The following is a 27303-nucleotide window of genomic DNA, read 5'->3' on the forward strand; positions in this document are numbered from 1 at the left end:
AAAGATCTTATGTAAAGCATTTTTCAGGGATCAGATGGGATGTGCTTCTAACCGTGTCCAGTCTTGGTTTTACATCTGGGCTGGTCTTTGAGTGTGAGACCACTTTCTACTTCTCCGGGGCATCCAATGCCTTCCTGTTGCTACTACTGGACTGAGGACTATTTTAAGTGCCTTGCAGGACTTCTCCCCTCCCCACCCCAAGTTAACTGGTTATCATACCTGCTTGCTCTTGCATTTAACTGGTTTTTGTTGGCCGAGTGAAAGCACGAAACTTTTGAGTACTGACTACAATGGTGAAGGATTTTGAGCACTGGATCCATTTAAGTTTCTGGGATTTTGTTGTTTGTTTTTTGTTTTTTGGAGACAAGGTCTCACTATGTGGTTCAAGCTGGCTTTGAGCTCACAGTGATTCTCTTGCCTCTGCTTCCAGAGTGCTGGGATTACAGGGGTGCACCACCATGCCCGGCTCCATTCAGGTTTCTAAGACTTGCGACGTTTTCCAACATCTAATATTTATGAATGGCTCAGGAGGATCGTATGATCACACCAACAGCTTTTTGTTGTAGATGTTACAGTTCTTTGTAATAGATATTGGTGCAGCAGGAAGACTGCAGGTTTGTGAGAAAGTTCTAGGTTTAAATCAGGTTCCAGCACTTAGTAGGCCTGCAGGCTTCAGCAAGTTGCTTAGTTTTAGTTTTCTCAATTTGAGAAAGGAATAATCATTTCTACTGTCTAAATTAGAGATAATGGAATTAATGCTTAATGGTAACTTATGATTTATATTAATTAAAATTATAGATCTAAGCTTGGATCTGAAGTGGAAAAGTCTCTTTCTGTTTGACTTGTATAGAATCATATACTTTGGTGGTGTTTTCGCACTTTGGATTTGTTTGCAATGCTACTATGAGTATTGTTCTTTGGTTAATGAACGTATACACAAACAGGGGCCTCAAAGTTTCTGGATACAGGGAAAAGAAAAGAATGAAATACAGTATTTATCGTTGGGAGCTGATGAAGTGTAAGGCTGGAAAACCGAGCCAAGATCTCAACTGTTTTTATCATGCTATTAAAGACAAGGAGCACTTTTGCTGCGTTTCACTCTCTTGTTTGTTTTACTGGGAGTGGAGTGCCTTATGAAAGTTAAATGAGGTTGAGGTGCCTCGGTTCTAGCACCTACTAGCTGTATTGCCTGGGGCAAGTTGCTTATCCTCTAAGACTCATTTTCATCATCTTTAAAAATAGGCTAACTTGCAGCATTCAGTGATGTTGTAGGGTTAGAAACTCAGGGAACCCCAATTATCAGCCTTAATGGAAGAGAGCAATAGATAATTTCAAAAAAAGATGAATTTCTTTTGGGCTTTGGAGGCTCTTATGGCTTTTTCCCGAGAGATCTATCTCTCTCTTTTTTTTTTTTTTTTTTTTTTCATGAGTCAAGGTGAAAGACCCTTGATTATAGGAATTACTCTCTTGTACTGGGAGAATACAGCTATAAGGCAGGACGTAGTCAAGGAGATGTACAAGCCTTCTGCAGGTAACTGAGAGCTCCCTGTGAAGTGTTGGTCAACTCAAATTCATAGGCTACTTTAGGAAGGGATCACTAAATCACTGGCCTGGAATATTTTTCTTGATGCTGTGTCTCCAGATGTTCTGTCCCACCGCAGCAATATTTTCAGTCTGTAAAGCATAAACCTAGATTATTTCAACCGAGATGTTGTCCTATCATCTGCCAAAAAAGAGAATGTTTTCATTTCTTAAGAAGAGCTAATTCTTCCCCTTCCTTCATACCCTAGAATACATATCTAACTTGACCTTTTCTTTGTGCCACAAGAGAGGTACAGCTGGGTTCCAAGCTCAGACACAAAGTCAGAAAAACCCCTGCAGTTTTCAGGGCCTCGTTCTGCTTCAGCATCGCAATCCACCAATCTAAAGAAATAGTAGGTTCTGTAAGCACCCTCACTCTATTTTTTGTCTCAGATTTTATGTTAACTTTGTCACATTTTCTTAGCAATCGTGTTGAGAGTAACTTGTATTTGTTCTATTTTTGTTTTTGAAACACACAATTTTATTTTTGAATCAATTCTTTGGTGGTTGTTTTTTTTTTTTTTTAAATCAATTCCTATATTTTAGCAGACACCATGTTAACTTGTTTTTTCATACTTCTTTATCTTTTTACGTAAAAAAGAGTTTATGGTAAAATGAAAGCATGATGATGTACAAGGAGTGATAAAATTATACTGTGAATGCTGAAGCTTTAAAAATTTATTACAGTAAAAGACACATTGCCATTAATCCCCCTCAGAATACTCTCTCACTTCAAGCACATTTATCCCATAATAGCCACTTTCTCCTCTTTTTTTTTGAGACAGGGTCTCACTATGTGGCTCAGGCTGGTCCTGAGCTCACTTTGTAGCCCAGGCTGGTCTTGAACTTGCAACAATCCTCCTGCCTCAGCCTCCCGAGTGCTGGGATTACAGATATGCACCACCGCGCCCAGCAGTTGCCACTTTCTCAAGCAGTTCTGGGAATCCTCTTTCATGCATGTTTTCATGAGGTGTGGTCATAAATATGGTGAATGCTATTGCTAAGTGCCACGCAATGGGAGGCAGGTTCCTAAAATCATTATGGTATCTCCTCCTTTACCGTATTCACTGGACCTGGCACCATGTGACTTCTGCCTGTCCTTCAAAGTCAAAATTACCAGGAAAGGTAAGCGTTTTTTAATTGATTCATGACAGCTAGTCAGCCAAGACAACAGAGTTAAGACACTCACAAAAGAAGAAGAACTGTTGTAGAACTGTTTCAGAAAATGGCAAGAAACATGGTATAAGTGTTTGAAGAGGAGGGAGAAGGGGGAGAGGGGGAATGGGAGTACTTTGAGGATGACTAACAATATATCTTTTACCATAATACATTCTTGGGGGGTACCAGGAATTGAACTCAGGACCTTGAGCTTGCCGGGCAGGTGCTTGTGTCGCTGAGCTATATCCCCAGCCTGTCATAGTACGTTTTAAAAATTTAAACATTCAGTGTAGGTTTTGATCATATCTTGAAAGGAGTATGCATGCTTTTGAGTTTGGTAGGTTCACCAGAGTCTGAATGCTAGCTGTGTGACTTGAGACAAGTCACTTAACCCCTCTGGGTTTCAATTTATTCATCTCTAGAAGGAGAATAAAAATAATTATTTCAAGAAATTATTGTATATGCTCATGTACAATATGCTAATATATAATAAATTAGCATATTGTATATGATTATATGATTATTGTAATATATTAAAAGATTTTGTAGCCAGGCATGGTGGTGCATACCCATAATTTCAGCACTTGGGAGGCTGAGGCAGGAGGATTGCCGTGAGTTTCAGGCCAATGTAGGCTACTGTGTTAGTTACTTTTCTCTTGTTTCTGAGACAGAACACTCAAAATTAAGGAAGGAAAGGTTTATTGAGCTCACACTTTGTGGCGGTTTCAGTCCATAATCAGCTGACTCCAAAGCAGGATGGCATGGCACAGGAGAAACACTTCAAGTTGGCAGAAGACCGCAAAAGCAACAAGAGCCAAAGGGGGAGAGTGAGCCTCTTTTCTTACACTGTAAGCAGGCTATCCAACCTGGGACGGGTGTAGCACTCACACCATCTCCCTGCCCTCCTCTGGCACAGGCTCAGGATGTTTTCAAAGTGAGGACCCTGACCCCCTGCCGAGTCACTTAGTTAAACTTCTAAACTTCTCAAGTTGACACAATGAAGAACATCCTAGAGTGGGAAAGGCACGTCCTCTACACCCCAGGATGTGGAACTGCCGAGTTACTTAGTTAAGTTTCTAGACTTCTCAAGTTGACACAGTGTATCAACCACTACAGCCACACAGCAAGTTCACGGCCAACCTGAGCTCCATAAGGAGACTCTGTCTCAAAAAACCAAAAAAAAAAAAAAAAAAAAGGACTTTGTGTAAGGTAGACATTCAACAAAATGTAGCTGTAATTGATTCATAATACTAGAAGCCATAGGTTTATCTAAAGGCTTAACAAAAGTAATGCTTTTCACAATTTCCCTTTGAGATGCTATTGAACTCATTCTGTGTATAAAGCAATGCAGACCTGGAGAAGTTAAGTAATGTGCTCGAAGATATGCAACTGGAAAATGGAAGAAACCAGTTTAGCCCTGATTTTTTAACCCTAAATTTAGGGTACCTTTCCACTAATTTTTTGCAGTATCCTGAAGTCAAAAATTGTGAATGCCAAAAATACATGCTTCACCTGTTCCTCTTTAGTCACTGATTGCCTTCTACCTCAGAATGGTCTATGCATATGTATTAGTTTTCCTCTTAGCCTGTGCAAAAACAAAACAAAACAAAACAAAACAAAACAAAAAAACAAAAAATGTATTGCACCTGTCTGTGTATCCCCACACTGCTGGAGGGGGTTCTTTGCTTAAGTCAACCTGTACCTGTGAGTCACTCGGAGGGAGCAACAAGTTCACATGCTAATGCAAAGAACTGGGAGGAGACAGGCATCTTACAATTTATCAAGAAATAAGCACTGACATAGCAAAACAGTGTATGCAAATGTAATGCTGTTTAAATAAATATGTTAGCAGAATGTGCGTGTTGTAACCATTTCTAAGAAATGCTGTGCAAGAAAAACAATGTAGTCGAAGGACTTATGAGATGACAAAATTAAAAGGTGTTCATCTACTTGTTTAAATTGTTTTGTGCCATCACATCCTATCCTACCAAGCACTGCTGTGCTTCATAAAGACTTTAAGCTAGCAGTGATCCTGCATGAGTAATCACAGAGTCTCTTCAGTCCATTTCATGCTATATGGACTTGCTCCCTTTGAGAGAGACTTTGGGGTGAGAATTCACTGAATGATTCCCAGGAGAATAACATGAATCAGATAGACTCAACACAGCCAAGCCTTCTGTGTAGCATATAGGAAAACTTATACTGATACCTAAGTCCTGGTAGTTGTATTTCCCAAACTAACCAACCTCAGGAATAAACTAGGGACCTAGTGGTCTGAGGGGTGAGTTCCACTGAGGTAAGAAGCAGTGGCGGTCCAGGTTATAAGCTTGGGTCTTGGGAGTCATTGTTTTCTCCTGCCAAGGTTATAATTGCTTTGGGCTGGGGTACTATTGGCCAAGTCTGCTAACTGCTTTGTGCCTTCGTGTGTTCATGTAGAACATTGTTTCTCAGCTGGAGGCTCTTTTGCCCTTCGGAGGATACCTGGAAATCTTGGAGACATTTTCGGTTGTCACAAAAAGGAGAAGAGACAGGGGAGCCGATGCTACCAGCATCTCATGGGTAGAAGTCAGAGATGCTGTTAAATATTTTGCATACCACAAGGCAGTTCTCATGACAAATATTTGTCCAACTCAACAGTGCAGAGACATCTTGATTTAAGGAGAAAATGGTAACATCCTGAACCAACCCCCTCCGATGAAATGTTAGATAATTTTACTTTTGCAGAATATTTTAGAGATCACTGCTTAAAGTGTGCAAGTTAAAAAAAAAAAAAAAAAAGACTCATGTTGCCACAAGTCCTCACTTCAGTGACGCTGGCTGACAGGATCTGACTCAGCTTCTTCTCACATTTTGAAGGGTTACCTTTGCTCTTATTGGAGATTGTCATCTTTTAAAAGCTTCTTCCAAAAGGAGTTTGCATTTTACAGGTTTGGTCCTATATCACCTGGTTATCTAAATTCTTTCTGGCCTATAATCAAGAATCTTAAAGAGAACTTTCCAAACTGGTCTTGGTTCTGGACTGAAGCATATTTATTTTTCTGAGGCCAAGGAACCAAATGAACCTTTAAAATGATTGCACCATCCGCTGACTTGACAGCTCACCAGCATGCAAAAACGGGCAGCTGGTAAGAACAACCAGAGATTTTCAATGGGTCTTCTCTCTTCCTCCTGAGAAATTCTCCACAGTAGCCCCTTGGGATCACTTAGAAAATGACAAAGAAGAAAAAATCTCCAAAGTAGACACTCTCAAGAATCGTGTTTATTTATTTCTTTTGGAACCATATAGGGAAAAAAAAGAAAAAAAAAGAAAACAGCCACATAGAAGAGACAGTTTAAAACCAAGCCTGCTTCTGATTTAAATCCTCTCCCTGCAGCTAACCTGTCAAAATTCAGTGGCATCATACCAAGGTGGTCTAAAAACCTGAATGGTTTCTAAAACGTGAGTGGTGTGTTTAGACTGCTGGGAATATTTTCCTTATGAAAAGATGACGGAGGCAGAAGATTGGGAAAGAAGTATCAAGCCATGGAATTCAGGCAGAGAAATAGAACTTCTACCTATGGAAATTTATTTTGGCCCGGGAACCTCTACCTCACTATCCTTGGAAGAGCATTCTTCCCAGCCTGTTAACAATATTTTACGTTAGTTCAATGAATTCCTTCAGCGGATGGTCAAAGTCGTCAAAGCACGACAAGCTGGAGGGCACGGCTGGGGGCTGCTTGAGACGGAAAGCGAGCGCTAGAGAGACAAACTTCGCATAATTTTGTGAACTGCGGACCCACAGCCTCCACGTTGGTATCTCAGGGACTGACGGTCTCTAGAATTTTCTGCCTTTCACTGTTTGAAGGGATTATGAGAATATGGTTGGCTCATAGTGACAACGTTAGCATTATGAATAATGCTTGGGGGCTAGACCTGGGATGCTGGCAACTGACTGTTGGCTTCCCAGAACATTTTACATAACGCTGGCTGGCGTGCCAGGTCAGCAGAGTGACTGTCAAAGGAAACGCAGGCAGCAGAAATCCATTGGAAGTAGACGTTAGAAGCTAGGTTTTTAAAAAGATTTTGCAATAGTGTCTTTGTTTCTTCTTCTTCTTCTTCTTTTTTTTTTTTTTTTTGCAGTGTGGTTTGGTGAATTTTACTTTGTCATTCTTAATTCACAGAATCATATAGCTTGAAAAATACTCTTTTTGTTGCTATTTAAGTGATCTCTCTCTCTCTCTCTCTCTCTCTCTCTCTCGACTTCTTATGTTTGCTATAATCAGAGTGGAAATCCATGACTTAGCAAAAAAACTAGTAATCATATCTCTGTTCTTGTTCAGGTTTCTTTCTCTATATTGCTTAAATGGAGAAATGGATTCAGTAAAAGAGAAACATAACATGTTCTGATTGGTAGAACATTCAGGAAGGAATGATATTTCCTGTGTAGGCTTGAGGTATAAGTAGGGAGATATAACTTTTATAGGGAAGAATGAAGAAATGCTCAAGAACATTGATTATTTCTATAGTAGCGGTTAAAAAAAAAAAAGCCTGTTAAGGCTGGGGGCTTTTAGAATGATATTTTAAAAATAGCTACCTCCAAATTAAAAGGCAAGGTAGTACACAGCAGTAGCTAGCAAGTGTTATTTTAAAGGACTATATAGTAAATATTTTAGGCTTGAGGGTCATTTGTTCTCCATGGTAACTACTTGACTCTCATGCAGTATGACAGCAGCAGTAGTGAATACAAATGGGCTATATCCCAATAAGTTTATTTATGGGCACTGAACTTTGACCTGCATGTGATTTTCACATCACAAAATAGTAGTCTTCTTTTCATTTCTATCATTTAAAAATGTAAAAATCTGCCAGGTTTAGTGACATATGTCCGTAATCCCAGTACTCAGAAGGCTAAGGCAGGAAGATTGTGAGTTCAGGGCCAGCCTGGACTACGTAGCAAGACTCTGTCTAAAAAAAAGGTAAAAACTATTTGTAGCTCATAGACCATTTTTAGCTCACGGCATAATAGATTTGCCATGTGGGCCAAAGCTTACTGACTTCTGGTATCCACTTATCAGTCCAATTATTTAAATACAGGATGACCAAACATTGCATTTTTGTCAATTTATAAGCTATTATAATAGGAAATATAAAATGACAACTTTATCAAATGTATTTAATACATGAATTGACTGGTTGAAATGACACCCGCCCAAGTGATGCTCAGGATGGGACATAAACAGATGCGCTGTTGGAATGAGCCTTGGGATAAACTGTTAAGTGGAGCTAGAAAAAATCGCTGTGATTTTGGAAGCAGACTGACTTGTGCTAAAATCCTGGCCCCAGCCACTATTAACAAACTGCTTGATTTGGCTAGGGACAGATCACTTTGCTAAGCTTCAGTTCCTTCTCAGAAAATGAAGATAGTGTAAATTCTCATTCATGGTTATTATGGTGGTTATAAAAGACAACGTAAGTAAAGTGCCTAGTACTCTGTGCTCCCTTAACAAGATGTCATGGCTTGTGTCTAGATGTCCCCCCAAAGCCTCATGCAGTCATAGGTGGGGCTTTTCAGTGGGGCTGAATCTAGAGTATGTGACGCTGGGATTGATTCATGGGGCAATGCTAGGATTAAGGATATGAGTGCTACCCACCTGCCCTGGGATGAATAGCCTGAATAAGGGATAAGGAAAGAAAGAGCCTTGTCCTTTGTCACTTGCTTGTTTTTGCTTCTTCTGCTGCCATGAACTGTTTGTCCTCTGTGATGCCCCTCTGCCAGGCCATGCTGACTTGCAGCCAGCCAGCTATAAACTGAAACCTCTATAAACTATGAGCTAAATAAACCTTTCCTCTTTTAACTTTGGGTTTGAGGTATTTTGCCTCAGCAATGAGAAAAGTAACTAAGACAAAGATGGTAGTAAAAACTATTTAATTGACTACTAGTATTACATTTCATTGTCTTCACTTTTGCAGCGGGAAGGTGTCATTATAAATTTATTTTGAAAGTCACGTGAAAATCACATTTTTAAAAATCTGCCCTTAGCTCTATTCAATAAGGATTCTTTTATCCAAATACATTTCTATAATCTCTTGTAGGAGTCTACACATCCAGACTCAAAACAAACCCAACTCTCTATTCTTTTCTACACAAACAGATCCATTAACATTTAAAACATGTTTATCTTGAACCTTACCTTGCTCCAGAGAAAAGCTTGTCAGGGTCAAATTACGATTTATACCTGAGAACTGCTATGTTCCTGGTTGTTGGCCCCTTTCACCAGTGCTGGCAGCACAACAAAGAGTCTCTGGCTTCACTTAAAGGGCCTTGTATCTGGGACAGGACAGAAGATTGCAGGAATAGTGTCAGTGTGGCTTTGGCTAGGTCATTCATGTACGCGAGCACCTAGAAGAAAAAGTATGCTTAGAGTAAGTCTTCATATCTAATCCTTCAAGGTACAGCGTTCTGCAGACCCCATGATTTGTGAAAATAGCCTTCCAAGAGAAGTTTCAGCCTCAAAATCTCTACTCACTTGGACCCAGATGCTTAGCTGGGCTTTCCATTTGAAAGAAATACCTGTGTTTCTCTATCTCTTATTGTGACTGTACCAGATCAAATTTTGCAGAAAAATTTGGTCCATGGGGCCAGGACTAGGATAAAGTGACTAAGGCATTTACCTTGGGTGCAAAATTTAAGGATTGGCAAAACAGGCAAATAAACTCAGTAATCAACTTAGCATTTTAGTGGAATATTTTTAAAAAACCAAAGTTAATGCATGAAAATCTATAATGAAACAAAATTTTAAATAAAGACAGGATCAGTTACAGAGGTGGCCAAGCCATTGCTGATCCAAGGCAAAAGGAAAAAATCACCAGTTCTGACTGAATGGATCTTGTACTTCATGATCACCTCGCCTTTGGAGGGTGCATATAAATTATTACTATAATTAAAAACATTGACTTAGAACCTGAGTTAGATCTGTTGCACTATGAATATTTCTTTACTGCTTACCCTTCCCACCTTCTCTTTCTTTGACTGTTGTATTCTGTCTTCTTTCTTCTGTTATCACTCACTCACTTTTTGTTTTACTTTTTTTGGCACATCAGCCGTGACCCAGTCTTCAGTTAGATTTTGCAAGGAAAACAATCAAAGAGCTCTTTTATTTACAATCACAGAGTGTCTTTCTATAAGTCAGTACTATAAGGTACAAATGCCTTTGTTGATGGTGGTTTATATCCTCTCGCCTTGAGGTCAACATAGTGATCTCTTTAGCAATTCTCATGGTTCCCTTGGCTGTGGAATCTTCAAGCTGGGAAACATTTTGCGCTCTGTGAAAGCTGATAAAGCATAATTAGGTCCAGGAATTTTCCTTGAACTTCTCAGTGGCAATCTGAGAGTAAATGCTGGTGGATGCAGCGTACTACTCCTCCGTGACTCCCACCAGTCACCAGCACATTCTTTGGAGACAAGGGTTTGAAGACCACATGTTTGAAGTGAACACGCTGGGATCAGCAGGGAGATGAATGTGGCAGCATCTGGCATTTGTAATCTGAACAAAAGCTCCCTTCCCCTTTGTTAATCTTTATCCCAGATGGGAGCATGGCTTGGTACCAAGAAAGTTTTCAGTTTTTCTCCCAGGGAGAGCTAAGCCAGAAGCATAGAACACCACTGGGAATAAGGGTCAGCACTTTCATCTGTCCCTTGCAGTGTCTCCAGAACCAAAAGGACATAACCTCTGGTGAACAATTTTTTAATGGCAAGAAATTATATTAACTGATTACATCGAACTCTGTGGTTCTATAGTAGATAGTCAAGCAGAGCCAGGATGTGGGAGATTTTTTATGATTTTCCAATGTTTAAAAATGGGTTTGGCTTCTTTGTTACCAGTCTGTATATATGTTATAGTTCCTTTAGTGCAGATTTTAAGCTAAAACAGTTAAATAAACACGTCACATGTTTACTCACATATTGTCCAAACACACACCAAGTGTTTTTGTGGTTGGTTTGAAGTTTTGATTTTGGTTTTCTGTGTTTATTTATTTTTCTTTTAAGAAACAATGTGAATATCCTGTGCTGAGATAAGGTGGGAGTTGAGGGAGATAGCTTTTTTTCCAGAGGATGGGAAAAACTGGGGTTAGTTTCTTTAGGCTTGAGAAGAGGGGAAGCCTTTTTTCAAGCAAATGAAAAGTACTCACTTTCTTGGGGGAGGGGGAGGTGAATTCACCATAGATATAGAGCAGTGGTTCTCAAAGTTGAGTGTGCTTTCAATTTGCATTGCTGGGTTCCACTGCCAGAGTTCCTGATTTTCCTTCAATACCGGGGGTTAAACCCAGGGCCTTCCCACTGAGCTGCATCCACAGCCGTTTTTATTTTTTATTTTGAGACAGAGATTCACAAAGCTGCTAAATTAGTAGCCCAGGCAGGGCTCAAACTTGTAATCCTCCTGCCTCAGCCTCCCAAGAGTTCTGGATTGCAGATACGTGCCACCACACCCAGCTCAGCCCTAGCATTTTTAACAAGATCTCAGGTGATGCTGCTACTGCGGCTCGTTCAGAAACCACACTTTGAGAATCACTGCTTTTTTTATTTCTAACATTTTAATAAAAATTTTCCGAGTCTAGAAAACTTGGATGACTTTTGAGTGAACATTTGTTTAAACCTACCATTGAGATTCTAATTCATTTTTGTTGTAGTAACAACATTTCATATGATATCTACTGTTTTAAACAAAATTTTAAATATACAACACCATATTGTTCACTATAAGGATGATGTTGTACAGCTTCTTTAGAATTTAGTCATCTAAAACTTTATAGGATCTGTTGAGCATCAGCTCCCCATTTTTCTCTCCCCCACCAAACCCCTGGCAAACCATCATCCTACTTTAGCTTTTATGAATGTGTCTATTTTAAGTACCCTATATAAGTGCAAGCTTGTAGCATTTGTCTTGCTGTGATTGATTTATTTCACTTAGTATATCCTCAAGACACATCAATGCTGTTGAAGATTGCAGGATTTCCTCTTTTTAAAAAATTGAATAATATTTCACTGTATGTATTTGCCACTTTTTTTTATCCATCCATCAATAGACATTTAACTTGTTTCTATATATTGGCTATTGTGAATAAGGATGAGATAAATATGGGAGTTATGAATATCTTGTCCAGAGGCTGATTTTAATTCTTCTGATAAATGTTCAGGAATACATTGCTGAACCATACAATATTTCCATTTTTAATTTTTTGAGGAAACTTTATGTTGTTTCTTATGGTGACCATACCATTATATGTTCCCACCAAGGGTGTGAGAATTCCAGTTTTCCATATTCTGATCAACATTTCTGTCTCTTTTTTTGGTATAGACATCCTATTTAGGTATGAAGTAATATCTCTTGGTGGTTTTGAACTGCATTTCCCTAATGAGTAGTGATACTGAGCATCCTTCTGTAGAACTTTTAGCTCTTTGTTTATCTCCAGACATTTGGGCTCCTATTCTGGTCTCTGACATTTTTAATAAGGCAATTTTGTTGTTCTTTGCTTTTCACCATTGAGTCTGTATTTTAGAGATTAAATCCTTATCAGATACATGTATATTGTTTGCACATAGTTTGTCTAGAGATACCCTTTTCCCTCAGTGGTTTCCTTTGCTGTGCAGGAGCTTTTTAGTTTGATGCTATTCCAGTTGACTAATTTCTGCTTTTGTTGCCTGCACTTTTGGAATAATATTGAAGAAATCATTACCTGGCCCAATGTCATGGGGTTCCTATGTTTCCTTCTAACAGTTTCACTATGTTTAAATTTGTGATTCATATTGAGATGAGTTTTGTGTATTATATAATAAAAAGGTCCAATTTCATTCTTTTGTATGTGGTTATCCAATGCTCCCAGAGCTACTTGCTGAAAAACTAGGCTTTCCCCTGTCCTGTGTTCTTGGTCAAAGATCAGTTGACTGTGAGTGTACAGGTTTACTCCTGTGTTCTCTATTCTGTTCTGTTGTTTTTGTCTATCTTTATGCCAGTACCATACTGTTTTAACTGCTGCAGCTTTGTATGTAATGCATTTTGAAAGCAGGGAATGTTAGGTCTCCAGCTTTGTTTTTGTTCCTCAAGACTATTTTGGCTGTTTGGGGTCTTTTGTAATTCCTTGTGAATTTTAGGATTGTGTTTTCTACTTTTGTAAAAAAATGCCATGGGGATTTTCATAAGGATCCAACTGAATCTGTAGGTTGCTTTGAGGTATTGGAATTTTAACCATATTAAATCCTCCAATTCATGTACACGGGATGTCTTTCAAGTTATTTTTTATCTTTAATTTCTTTCATCAATGTTCTATAATAATTCTCAGTATACAAGTCTTTCACATCTTTGTTAAGTTTACCCATAAATATTTTATTCTTTTTGATGCTATTGCAGATAGGGTTGTTTTCTTAATTTCCTTTGTAAATATATTATTAGTGTACAGAAGCAGCTGATTTTGTATCCTGCAAATTTATCAAATTCGTTTATTAGTTCTAACAGCTTTTTGGTGGAGTCTTTAGGGTTTTCTACATAGATGTTGTATGATTCAGAGTACAAGTATGATTTATTAAGGCACCTGGGTTCTACTAACATTCTTAAAGATAGAAAAGGTTTTGTAGGAAAAAAAAAAGCATTAAAAACACCCAGATATTTTAAATATATCACACGATGTTTGTACAAAGTTTATTTTGGCAAACTGTAGGCATTCAATGAATTGTGAAGTGAATCAAGGGAAACTATTGCCTTTCTCTGAAGAAAGTTGACTTTGAATTCAAGGATGAAGGAAAGCTACATCACATCTAATATTTAATGAAGACATATATTTTAAATGTTGGGTACAACTTTCGAGTAATTATTTTTTTTGTTTTTGTTTTTCTTCCAGTACCAGGAATCAAACTCACGACCTTGCACTTGCCAGGCAGGCACTTTTGACACTGAGCTAAATCTCCAGCCCTCAAGTAATTATTTGGTAAGGAAGCAAAGTGATCTTTAGCCAGTAAGTAAAAGGAGGAAAGCTAATCCTCTCTGAGTTTGTCAATCACAGCTGTGTTGTAAGGAAAGAACACGATGACCCGCAAAAGACATGTGTTTCTGTTCAGATGACAGTCTTGAACCCACCCACTGTCATTTACTAGCAGGGTAATGATGCAAAAACTATTAGCGTTTGGAGCCCCAGCTTTCTTTTCCTGTAAAATGAAGATATTATCTATTTTACAGGTAATTGTGTAGATAAGATATATATGTTAACTTACATGATACATAGAAGTCACTCAATGAATATTACTCTGGCATAACTTGCCCCTTGGCTCAGTATTGTTCCTTTGGATCTTTTCTGCTGGGTCTTCCCTCAGACTTGGGTGGTCTCCTTTTGCATGTGATCGCCACAACTGGTGAACTGTTGAAGGAGACTCTGCACATACTTGGACTTCTCTTTCCCGGTAACTCTTCTCTTTCTCAGACACTTTGTCCAGTGAACTTGAGCCACATTGGTCTCCTGGGACTTTTGTACATCTCCAGCACCATTATCCTTTGTTTTTGTGATGTTTAAGGCTTGAAAATTATTGTTTTGCAGATTTTATCCATTTCTCTAGTTGTTTCAGGCAGTAGACTCAGTGTGATTGCCGTTATTGCATCTTGGCTGAAAGTAAAGACTTATTATTTTTAAATTTGTTTTTCTTTTATATTGTGAAATACACAAAAGCATTTAAAATACGTATGACCTTTTAATAATAAAACAACCACGCTCTTACACGTCAACCAAGTTATAAGCTAAAACACTGACAGTGTTTCAAAACTGCCCTCCAAAGTTCTCTCCAGGTTCATTTCTTTTCTTTCTCCTCTGGGAAAATAATAAAAATGAATCCACACTTACTCATTTTTTTTCTTTATAGCTTTACCATCCATGTGTTGATGCTTAAGTGGTGTAGGTTTTACTTTTACCTGTTTCTATATAGTTCGTGTATCCTTTTATGAGTTGTTTGGTTTTATATATTTTTGTGAAATCCATCCACGTAGATACAGTTTCTGTATTTTCATTGCTGGTTCGTATCCACATTTTATTTAACTATTCACTGTTGATAGATCTTTGGGTTGTTTTGAGTTTGGAGTTATTATTAGCAATGCTGCTTTGGTCATTTTTGTACTGCTTCCCAAATGTTTGTGTGCATTAACTGGGAGTAAAGTTACTGACGTGCTGTGTATACATGTTTAGATTTTTTAATGATAACAATTATTCAAAATGGCCAAATCAATTTATACCATCTATAAAGTTCGTGAAAGTTCCCATTGATTCACTTCTGCTATACTTGGCATTGTGTGACTTTAGTTTTTGCAAAACTGGTAGATATGTAGTGGTATCTTATTACAGTTTTTTTTCCCTAATTGTTAATGAAGTTGTTGAATATTTTTAATATGTTTGTTATTTGTCTAGCTTTTTTTTGGTCTTTTTGTCTTTTTGAGACGGGGTCTCACTATGCAGTTCAGGCTGACCTTGAGCTCACTTTGTAGTCCAGGCTGGTCTCGAACTTGCAGTGATCTTCCTGCCTCAGCCTCCCAAGTGCTGGGATTACAGGCATGCACCACCACGCTTGTCTAGCTTTTTGTTTTCTATTAATCTGTCCTTTTTTTTATGTCCAGTACTGGGGATTGAACTGAACCCAGGGCCTTTACATTGAGCTGAATCCCCACTCTTTTTATTTTGTATTTTGACACAGAATCTTGCTAAATTGCTAGATTACCCAAACTAGACTTGAATTTGTAATCCTTCTGCCTCTGCTTCCCAGAGTAGTCTGTGTGCTTTTCTGTATTGAAATATCTTGTCATATTTTGTGGTTTTCCTTTCACTATTTCTTTTAGACAAGGTCTAGCTATGTAGTTCAGGCTAGCCTTGAACTCACTATGTAACCCAGGCTGACATCGAACTCCTACCAATCCTTCTGCCTCAGCCTCCCAAGTGCTGGGATTATAGGTATGTACTACCACGCCTGGCTGCCTTTCACTCCTTTTCATGGTGGCTTTTCAGAAAGTCTTAACTTTATTTATTTTAATTTTAAAGAGAGTAGTAAATAAGAAAAAAAAAGAACAATAGCAGCATACCAACATCACAAACATAAACAAAACAAAGCAAGAACATTAAAAGTGATACAGGGTTTTAAGAAAAATGATAGGAGTTAACAGTGGTTGTTATATTACATATTGTTATCTTCAAGTACGTTGCTCAGATTACCAGATATAAGAATGAAAGATTGTTCAAACCATTAAAGAGAATGAACAAATAATTATTAGATAAAACATTAACAAACTCATAAGTGAAATAAATCAAACCCACATGTGTAAACATCATATTGTCTCCCTGTTGTAGGAAACTGAAAGAATAAGTGAAAACATACAATAGATGATAGGAAAGGGAAAGAAACTGCTCAAAGGGAGGAACAACTGGAATTCTTAACTTTAATGTAACTGGATTTATCAAATTTTCCTTTAAAATTGTTAATTAAGAAAAATCTTTGAAAAAAATTCTTCACTACCCTCAGGGCTGTGGAGATATTTTTCCTTTGTTGTATCCTTAGAGTAATTTCTTGCCGTTCACACTTAGAACTTTAGTCAGGCATGGTGGCGCATGCCTGAAATCCCAGCACTCAAGAGGCTGAGGTAGGAGCATCGCCATGAGTTCGAGACCAGCCTGGGCTACACTGTCTCAAACAACGACGACGACAACAGCAACAACAGTAACCGCCACCCATTACCGCACTTAGAACTTTACTGCACTTAGAATTGGTTCCCAGAACTGGCTCATTGATGAACTGAACTGCGTAATTAGCTGATTGTCTTCTAAAAAGTTTTTTTTTGGAATAATATGTGTTTGCAGTACATAATGTTTACGTTCTTCGTGTGGAGTCGTTACAGATACGTAACACACCTCAGTTCCTTTACGCACACTTCCTTTCCCTCCCATTTGCCCTCTCCATCTCTTGATCCCCCTCCCATTTGGAAAGATCTATCTTCATGCTTCCATATTCTCTTTATTTCCCTTTTTATTTATATTTTGGGTCTCTCATATGTGAGAAACCATGTGATATTTAGGTTTGTGTGTCTGATTTATTCCCTTAACATTATTGTTTCAAGGTACATCCATTTTCCTGTAGATGACTCAATTTATCTTTCTGACAGCAGAGCAATACTCTATTGTGGGTTAATACCGCATTTTGTTGTCCATTCGTGTGTTAATGGACATATAGGCTGCTTCCAAGATTTAGCTCTTATGAATTGAGCTGTTAAAAACACAGGTATGCATGTATCACTGCAACGATGTCTTTAACTCTTTTGGGAAAATACCTTCAAGGGGAATAGCTTGGTTAAAGGGAATTTCTAGTTTTAGTTTATTGTCCATACTGATTTCCAGAGTGGTTGAATTAGTTCACGTTCCCACCAGCAATGTAGAAGGGTCCCTTTTCCCCTGCAGCCTTGCCAGCATTTGTTATTATTTGATTGCTTGATGATAGCCATTCTTTCTGGGGAAAGATGAAATCTCAGTGTTGTTTTAATTTTCATTTCTTTGATGCTCAACAATGTTAAGAATTTCTTTGTATATTTATTAGCCACTTATATTTTTTCTGTGAAGTGTTGGTTCATTTCACTTCTCTGTTTATTTTTGACTGTCTTTATTTTGGGGAGTCTAAGTTTTTGATTTCTTTATATATTCTAGATATTAGTCCTCTGTCTGAGGAACAGGTGGCAAATATTTTTTCCCGTGCTGTGTTACCTGTATACTTTGTACTGAAATGCAATATCAACTCTGTCATTTGTCAACTGGCTACTGAAGCATAGATCCACATTCTCCTCTATAGCTCACTGTGGCAAGACAACATTGTTAATTACAATAACTTTACAATAAATTTGATAACTGGTAGGGCGAGTTCCTGGTTTCTTTCCTCACCAGTGTCATAGTTTTTATTGGCCCCTTGCACTTTCATTTACACTTAGAATGGACCGCCAAATTCCACTGAGCTGCATCTCCAGTCCTTGACAGCTTACACTGAATGCTTATTCTTTTCCATCATAGCTCTGAATGCTTTCACCCTCACAAAACTTTATACGGTTGGTACTATCTTTATTTTAACTTTATAGTTGGTAAATTGTTGTGCAGGGAGGTTGGGTAACTTGTGTTCAAGGCCATGTAATGTATTAAACAGTTGAAATATGAGTGCAGGAGTTAAGGCTACAGGCTCTGGGTACGCTGTACGCTGCCTTCCCCAGGTTATTCTGCACAAGATGGACACAGTTGTTTTCATGCCTGAGGGAAGAACACTTGCACTGTTTTCATTTTACACCTTTGGTTTTGGAAAGATTTCAAACCTGCAGAGAATTTGTAAGATAAGGACAGTGAGCACTCTGTCTAGGCATTTAAATCTTTCACTTCTCTATTTCTCTGGCTTTGAGCCCTTTGCAGACATCCTAGTACCTCAAACTTAAATATTTCTCCTTACATCTCCTAAGAACAAAGGCGTTTACTTATTTTTTGTCCACTCATTATCAATTTATGTCATTATCCAATTATCCTTTAAAGCTTTATTTTTTAAAATACAGGATGAAATAAAAGATGAGCCATTACATTTAGTCGTTACACATTTTTTGGCTCTAGTTTAGAAATTTAGAACAGTTTCCTCCTGTCTCCTCCTCCTTTCCTCCCTCCCTCCCTCTCTTCCTTCCTTCCTTCCTTTCTTCCTTCCTTCCTTCCTTCCTTCCTTCCTTCCTTCCTTCCTTCCTCCTCTCTCCTTCCCTCCCTTCCCCTCCTCTTTCTTTCTTTCTTTTATAACATTGCCTTTTAAAAAAGTTCAGGTCAGTTGTTTTTGCAGAATTTCCCTCTGTTTTTATTTGTCCAATTGCTTCCTTAGGATTCAGTTCAGGTCAAATGTTTTCTGAGTTTTTGTTGTTGGTACTGGGAATTGAACTCAGGACCTTGTGCTTGCCAGGCAGGCTCTTGTGCCACTGAACTATGTCCCCGCCCCTAGGTCAAATGTTTTGAACAGGAGCAGCACACAGATGATTTGGTGGTCAGGGAATCACATCATGGGGTGCATGTCAGTCCTCCTCACTACCAGAAATGTTAAAATCAATTGTTGGATTAAGGCAGTTTCTGCCAGATTTTTCTATGGTAAAAGTTCCTTGTTCCTTTCAAATTAGTAATTAATACATCAGGTGAAATCTGGGGACTATGCAAATATTTATTCCTAAATAATCTTTCACTTACTACCTCTAGAACCCGCAGAGGGATTTATTGAATCTGTTATTGCTGTAGTGATTGCAAAATAAGGATTTTCTGTCTCCATGATGCTTCTGCATTTATTGGTTGGAATTTCTCTAGAAAGAATAATTTGTTCCCACCTTGACTTTTTGTCTTTTGGTGATGTGAAGACAAACTTCGTGGGTACTTCCATTGGTGCTCGTTCTGATGAATGCACTGACGGCTGCCTCCTCATCTTCTGACATATGTTGCTGGTTTTGCCTACTGTCTTACTTCCTGGCAAGGCCGTATTTCTCTACAAGATGTTCCAGGTTCTTGGAAAGCCTGCACAGGGTGATCAGAAACTATAGTAAATGCTTAAGTTTTTAAAAGGTGTATTACAGTAAAACACATATTACCATGAATTCTCCCTCAAAATACCCCCTCTTGCTTTCAACACCCTTATTTCATCATTCTTACCACTTTTGAAGCAGTTCTGGAAATCCTTTTTTATCTTTAGTTGCTATCATGGCTTCTATGAAGATGTCCCCGCAAAGCCTCATGTGCCCATAGGTGGGGCTTTTTGGAGACAGCTGAATCTGGGGTGTGTGGATATAGATTAAGGGTGTGTGATATCTGGATTAGCTCCCTAGCTGGTTTAGCATAGCTCTGGGTGTGGTCAAGTGGTTTTACTGAAGAGGGAAGTCCCGCTCTGGCTGTGGGTGGCACCAGTCAATAGGTTAGTAGCCTAGATATAAAGAGGGCAGGCTTGCTAGTTACTGCTTTCTGTCTGCCCTCCCATGGACTGTTTTCCTCTGTGATGCCTCTCTGTTGTGCCACCCTGCCTTGGAATCAATCAACTATGGGCTGAAACCTCCACCAACTATGAGGTAAAATAAACTTCCTCCTTTAATTTGTGGGTGTTGGGTATTTTCTCCCAGCAATGAGAAAGTAACTAAGATAGCTCTGCTGTTGTGGCTGCCCTGATGTTCTGAACTGATTCAAAATATTTAGGTTTCTTGGTCATTGTGACTTTGGGGAAGAGCCAGAAGTCTCACAGTGCCACGGCAGGTGAATAAGGATTATGAGGACTCACTTTACGAGCCTGCCTTTCTGTGGGATGGTACTCAGCAGTGGCGTTCACCATAGTTTTGATCATTCCTAGTACAAATACTCATGAAAGGAACATCAGAATATACTCAAAAAGAAGACTACATAAAAGAAGACTTCTAGAACGAGAGGATAAACGTGTTCAAAGTGATGAGAAATGTTTTAAGGGGGTTAATGGCAATATGTCTTCTACTATTTCATTGTATAGAATGTCTTTATTAGTTTATTAGTTTTAATAGTCATACAGATTTTTAAAAGTTTACTAATTCAGTATAATTTTGTATCACAACTCATGTCCAGTGTCTTACATATTCTGCTTTTACACATTTCCCACCATAGATTCAGATCTCTTCACTTTCTTCCTTCATCTTCCTAATTTTTCTTAGTTCTTCTCAGTTTTCCCATTTACTTCAGACATTGTGCTGCTGTTACTGAACAGTTCAGAATACTTCTATTTTCTCACTATTGAAATAAGTAAGAAATAACTAATTGCCTAACAATAAATAAAAAGGATAAATTACTAAAATCAATTGTCAAGTAAAATCTAACTAAGACAAAACATATTGTACATATATATGTGTGTATATATGTGGTGTGTACCTCCTTTACTATTAAGGTTACTAGTGCATATTGGTTATACAGATTAAAGGACTTCATTCTGGCAATGTATGTGTGCATGTAACAAAGTTTGATCATTTCACCCTCTAACCCTTGCTCTTTTCCTCTTGTCTAATACTCCAACTTTTATTTCATGTTCTGTCTTTCTTTGTTTCCACAGATGAGAAAAGAGATGTAACATTTATCTTTTTTAGTCTGGCTTATTTCACTTAATTTGATGATCTCCAGTCCCATCTTTTTGCCTGCAAATGACATGATTTTGCTCAACTTTCTAGATGAATACTCTCCCACTATGTGTATATCTCACATTTTGTTTATCCATTTGCCTGTTGACAGGTACCTATGCTGATTCCATAGTAGAACTAGTCTGCATTGGGCTGCACCATGGGTATACAGGTAAGACTAAGATTTCTTTTAACTTAAGAATCATGGGGTTTGTTTTCTCCAGCTTTTGGTTTTGAGAAACAGGGAAAGGAGAGAGCTTCCATTTTTTCTTTGTAAGCTTCTTTGTTATATATTTCACAATGAGGTCATATTGGTTTTACAACTAAACAGCTAACAAAGATTTTAAACCTTGACCCTCTCAAAACAAATTGTATCCTATCTCAAAATTATTTCCAGAGGATTTAAAGAGAAAAATGTAAAAGTTAAATCTCTAGGCAAAAATAGAAATACCCATCAATTAAAATTAAGTGAAAAAAATAAAAATAAGAAAGCTTCAAGAATTTTGTACTTTCACATAGAAACCAAAAGCCACCCTGTGCTTCTGTACAGTTTTAGTGTTCTGTTAGTTTTGATAAAGGAAGTTAAATCAGTAGTTAGGTTTTCAAAAGAGTTCCAAAACCAAAATGAAAATGTCCTTTTGGCCTACTGCATTAGAACATCTTTGCTTGGGTTTTTGAAAATCAGACAGAAGGGAAGGGGTACTAGAATGGAGTCAAATAGGAAAGGATGAGGGGAGATGGCTGTCAGAGAGACTGCAGCTTGGCAGGAAAAGGCAGAAGAACATGTCTGGAACATTTCTTACTATGCTGCTCATAGACTCTTCCCTTTCTGTCTGGCCACAGGCAAGAGCTCCAGAGAAGACAGGAATAGAGCAATCATTTGAAAAAGGAAGTTCTGGGCCGCCAACCACCTGGTCAGGCTGATTAATCTGCATCAGAGGGGGGAGACAGTGGTAAGGAGAAAAGTACTGTGGCTCTTGGCCCTAACCTTGGGAGGAACTTGAAAGAAGACCTACGATGTGTTGTGGAGGAACCAGTCCTGGGGAAGCTGATCAGATGTCAAGCAAGGAGCCATACTAACAGGAAAGGAAAAGTTTGACAAGAGCTTAGCTGCTCAAATTTCTTTCACTGTTGTGCGTTTTTCCAGTTTAAGCTCATATTTGGAAATACTGATTCATCTTTGTACTTAGACTGTTTTTTCTTGCTCAGTTGAAGAGCTCTATTTTGTGGTGGGGATGGTTTTTTTTAAGCATTATTGAATGGAATAATGTGCTAACATCATCCCAGTAAGCTGCACCTGTGAGTGGCCTCATGTTGAAAGTCATGATTTCATTTTTCATTGCATCCTTTGTTGTCTGAAGTTTGTATCTATCTTCTCAGGTCTGCTGTCTGCTAACTTCTGTAACACCCAGAGGCTGGTCACTGCTGAGCAGCTTGTCTAGCTTGAATTATAGAAGTCCCTCCTTCTATCGTGCCCACTCACTTTCCAGTGTGACCTCTGGCTTAGGTGCTTATGCAGTCAGTCCTCTCTGCCTGAGCATATAATGCTAAGTTTCAGGTTGTGTTAGACTTTGAGAAGTTCAAAATTCACATGCTGCATTCTGCCCTTCTTTTTTGTTTTTCTTTTTGTTTTAAGGTATTTCCTGCACACTTGAGTAGCTTTTTGTATTTACAGTGCAGCTTGGTTAAGGAAAGGTGGAGTTCCTGAACTTTATTCTCTCCTTGTCTGGCTGACAGGACCTGTAGATAATTAATTGCTGCTTCCTGTTGTCAGTTTGATTTTTTTTTCCCTGCAGCTAGGGCTACTAATCAGCATATGAACAATATTATCTAAATTTATATAATATGTGAGTGATCTACTTTCTCTGTATCCTTGCCCACATTTGGTATTGTCATTATTTTTATTTTAGCTGTTCTGACAGATATGCAATAGTACCTCCCTGTGGTTTTAATTTGTGTTTCCCTGATAACTAATGATGCTGGACATCTTTTTTGGTACTTATCATCTGTATATCTTCTGTGAAACATCTATTCATATCTCTTGCCTATCTTGTTGGATTATCCCTGTTGTGTTTTGAAAATTCTTTATATTTTAGATACTAGCCCTTTGATTGATGTATGATATGCAAATATTTTCTCTGTTCTGTAGCTTGCCTTCCTTTACTTTTTTTTTTGGTACCTGGAACTGAACACATGACCTTGCGCTTACCAGGCAGTCGTTGTGTTGCTGAGCTATATCCCTAACCCTTCCGTTCCTTGTCAGGTGGGTTTTGTTTGTTTTTGTTTTTACAAAGCAAACATTTTAAATTTTATGAGGTTCAATTAATCATTTTTTAAAAAAATCCATTGTCCTTTGGTGTAAAGTGTAAGAACTCTTGACCTTACTTTTTACATACTGAAGATTTTCCTCTATGTGTAGACTTGTATCTTGTACTAAATATGCAGACTTTTCAACTATTATTTCTTTAAATACTTTTTCAGCTAAACTTTACTTGGCTGCAATGATATGAATGTCAGATCTGTCATTATTTTCCCACAGTAGTTGTCTCAAGTGCACTGTTTCTCTTTTCTGTCATCTCTGCTTTGCTACAGAGCCCACTGCAGTGAACATTTTTTCCTTTTACAAATTCCTCTTACAATATTTTTTCAGTTTGTTATGGTTTAGATCTAAAAATGTCCCCCAGAAGTCTCACATATTCAGAGGTAGGGCTTCGAGACAGCAATTGGATCTGACATCATCAGTGTGTTAATCCACTCTTCGCATCATAATTTGACAGCATTACAGAGAAGTGATGGAAACAGGATACGGGTCTTTGTTGAAGGGAATGATTCATGGAAGCATGACCTTGGGGACTCTTTTGGGTCTTGACCCATTAATTTCTAGACACTGTCTAGCTCTCTCCCTCTTTCTGTGCTTCTTGGCTGCCACAAGGTGAGCAATGCTCCTGCTCGACGCCCCTCCTTCGTGATGCTCTTACCTTGGAGTTAGCCAGTCATGTACTGAAGCCTCTGATACCACGAGCCAAAATAAACCTTTCCTCCTATAAACTTTTTCTCAGGCACTTCATCATAGCAACAAAAAGTGAACAGGCAATTCTATAATTTCTTCTGTTTCTTTGCTGAGATTTTTCCATTTTTAAAAATTTGCCTCAAGAGAATTTATGGACAGTTGTAGTATTTTTATGATGCCTGCTTAAAATCCTTGCCAGAGGGGCTGGGAATTTAGCTCAGCGGCAAAAGCTCCTGCCTGGCAAGTGCAAGGTCATGAGTTGGTTTCCAGGTACTGGAGAAAAACTAAAAAAAAAAAAAAAAAATCCTTGCCAGATAGCTCCTACCTCTGATTTTCTTGGGGCTGGCATCAGTTGATTATCTTATTTTATTCAAGTTGTCATTTTCTTGGATTGACAGTAATTTTTCAACTGTATCACGGACATTTTGTCGATTATGTTAGGAGACTCTGGGTTCCATTTGCATCTTTTGCTTTAGCAGGCATTTATCCTAGTCAGGGTTAGCACACAGGTTTTGACCTAATTTGGGGGCTGTAGCTCCAATGACAGTTTAACTTCCAAAGCCTGTGCATTATTACTTCAGCCTGCCTGGTTGATTAGGTGTCCTTGGGCTCCCCCTGCCTCCTGCTTATGCTGATGGGAAGGAATGGGAGTGTGGTCCCCAGGCCTGAGGGTAGGTGATTCATAGTATTTTGGTTGCTTTCCCCTGTTCATGCCCCTGACTGCTTTAGTGTCTCCAGGCACAGGGCAACCTTGTGGCTGTGAAATAAAGAGGCCTTCTGACTGGGCTGCATGTATAGTGAGGTCTTTCCTGCCAGTTCTGCCCACCTGCAAGTGTTTCTTAGCAAGAAAGGGGAGTGCCAGGCCCTGTGGGGAAGGACAGGAGCTCCCCTCACTTCTATGCACCCAGTTAATACAAGCCTGTGGAGTGTGGGTGGTCTGATGTTGTCAGAGGGCTTCCAGATCCTTCGGAGAGGAAGGAACTTGCTCTGCTGACCTTCACTGTCAGGTTTATGGATTAGACATTGACAGGCCTGGGTGACCTTTTTGTATTGGGTGGGTGGATGCAAGATGCCCTGCCATTGACCTCTTCTTTCCCCAGAGTCCCAAACCAATTCGTCCAGGCTGGATGTCTCTGTGTGTGTTGTCTTCTGCTGTCCCGCTTGAGAAGTTGAATGGGGTAGGGGAACAGAAAGCTATGTTATGCAGCAGTTAAAATCATGGAAGTTACTCCTTATTGGTTTAGAATCTGATAATTTACTTGTAAGTTTATTAGATTGGTTCTTTATTTGTCTCAAAATATCTTCCACAGCCCCCTTTTCCCCTTGCACAAGTTTGAACAACTAGAACACTATTCTTTGGGCTCACAGTACCCCAGAACACCACAGGATGTGTGAGCTGAACAGTGAGAATTATTCTTTCTCCCTGGTCCCACTTCATCTTTGTCTGCATCTTTTCCAAGCTGCATGCAGTGTGTCTAGGAAACAGCAGGAATTTCAGGACTTACCTATCACCAAACTAAAGTAACTGCAAACTTCATACTTGGAAGCCACATACAGGGATAAGTCATCAATACTTACCCTCTGAATGAGTGACTCAGTTGCCACTTATATTTTTATTTTCTTTTATTTATTAATTTTTTTACTTTAAAGATAAAAGAACATAAACATATTAACAGACACACAACACAAAAACAATACAAGCAATACAGAATTTCAGACAAGGTGATAGGAAATTAACAATGGTGGTTGTATTACATATTGATATCTTCAAATTGGTTACTCAGATAAACAAATATAGGGATGTAGGAGAAAAAGAAAGAAGGGAAAATATGTATTATGTATAGACAGGATAGCTAAGATAGTTGTACTACTGATTTCTACTACTTTATTGAGACAAACAGTTAATGTTTAATTATTTGATCAATCTTATGTTTCTATTTTCTTAATGTAGCTGAATCTGGTCCCCCCCAGTGGAAATGATCTTTTATTCACTATTCAGTTCTCATGAGCTGGAACTTGGTCGTATGCTTTGGCTGTCTGTTTCCATCATTTCCTGTATTTCTCTTCATGCAACAGGAATCTACAAGTTCAGTTCATCAAACTTCTCATGAATGGTGAAGGTCGAATAGATGGCAGGATAGAAAACAGCTGGTTTAGGAATACGTAGCAGGACCATGCTTCAAATCGGCAGTCAGTAAAACCGACAGTTGAAGAAGCTACAGTTCCCACCTGCCAACCCTTCATCCTCAGGGTGCCTTGAGGGTTCCTTTGCAGTTTAATACATATGTAGCACAAGAGTGAGATTCACATAATTGTCACCAAAGACTCTAAAACTAGTTAACCTACACATGAACTTATTCAGCTTCCTAGGGGCTCCTATTCCACCTCAAGCAGATGCTCCCGGCAAACACATAAGACTTCGTTTCAGCTCTGGGCTACCGCCCTGGCATTCAGTGCAGCCATGCCTTTGAAATGACCCATCTCTAAGTACATCAGCTCCTATCCTAGGACGCAAGCACATTGCCGTTACTGCTTTTCCACTCATGCTTCTTATCCATGCTAGGCCTATAAGCAATGTGCAAAGAAAACAGTGCTCATTTTCCTATCTATTTTCTGTTCAGCTCCTAGCAGTGCCTGATATTAACACAACAGAAGTTATTATTTAATAATTAAGTATTCCAGACCCGAGTGGGAGTGAGGAGGAGTCAAAAGTGTGAAAGAACTGAATATGTCCCCAAGAATTTACAACTTTGGTGAGGAAGATTAATGGGTAAATAACTGACAGTAGTGTAAGTCATTAAATAAATACTAGGAAGAGATTAAAGTGATCAGACCTGATAATCTCCAATGGAGGGAAGTTAATTGCTATTTATGGGATCAAGGGAGGCTTTTTAAAGGAAGTGGCTTTCAGCTGCAAGCGGGAATAACATGCTCTAGCATTTGGGAAATTCCTTCCCTAGAGTGCATCTTCCTTTTCCTGCCTTCTATTCCTTTTCCTGAAAGGAGGAATTTTTTTTTACAAAGTCTTCCTGTTACTAAGGGTCTTCTTCCTGTGCAAAATCCTAAATAGCATTCGATGATTAAAAAACAAGAACCCCTATGTAATAATAGTGGATCCAGATCTGGGTGTATAAATCAGGAAGGAAAATATTAACCAAATTTTCAATCCAGATAGTATTCCAGGGCCTTTGGGAATTGCTCTGTTTTTGTTTCAGCAATTTGTTTTTGGCTCGTAAGCAATCTCAGATGGCAGCAGTGTTTCTAATTAGATCTTAGCCCTGCTGACTGTGATTCATTTAAGGGTGTGAACACGTTTTTTCTTAATTAGATTTGTAGTATAAGTGAATTTTCCAGTGACCAAGAGAGATTACATAGAATTCAATAATAGG

At 38.6% G+C, this 27303-nt stretch overlaps 1 long non-coding RNA gene across 1 annotated transcript in view; it reads left to right on the top strand.

Moving 5' to 3' along the window:
- The first annotated feature begins 19718 nt into the window (after positions 1-19718).
- Positions 19719-27303, top strand: part of LOC102009373 — a 35732-nt gene continuing 28147 nt past the window's right edge. Inside the window, exons 1-3 of the long non-coding RNA XR_001237060.1 lie at positions 19719-19842; positions 21017-21076; positions 21748-21857. This is a non-coding gene — a long non-coding RNA (uncharacterized LOC102009373). The remainder of the gene's footprint in view (positions 19843-21016; positions 21077-21747; positions 21858-27303) is intronic.

This window comes from Chinchilla lanigera, unplaced genomic scaffold (genome assembly GCF_000276665.1).
Source record: "Chinchilla lanigera isolate Chin_1 unplaced genomic scaffold, ChiLan1.0 scaffold00070, whole genome shotgun sequence".
NCBI lineage: Eukaryota > Metazoa > Chordata > Mammalia > Rodentia > Chinchillidae > Chinchilla > Chinchilla lanigera.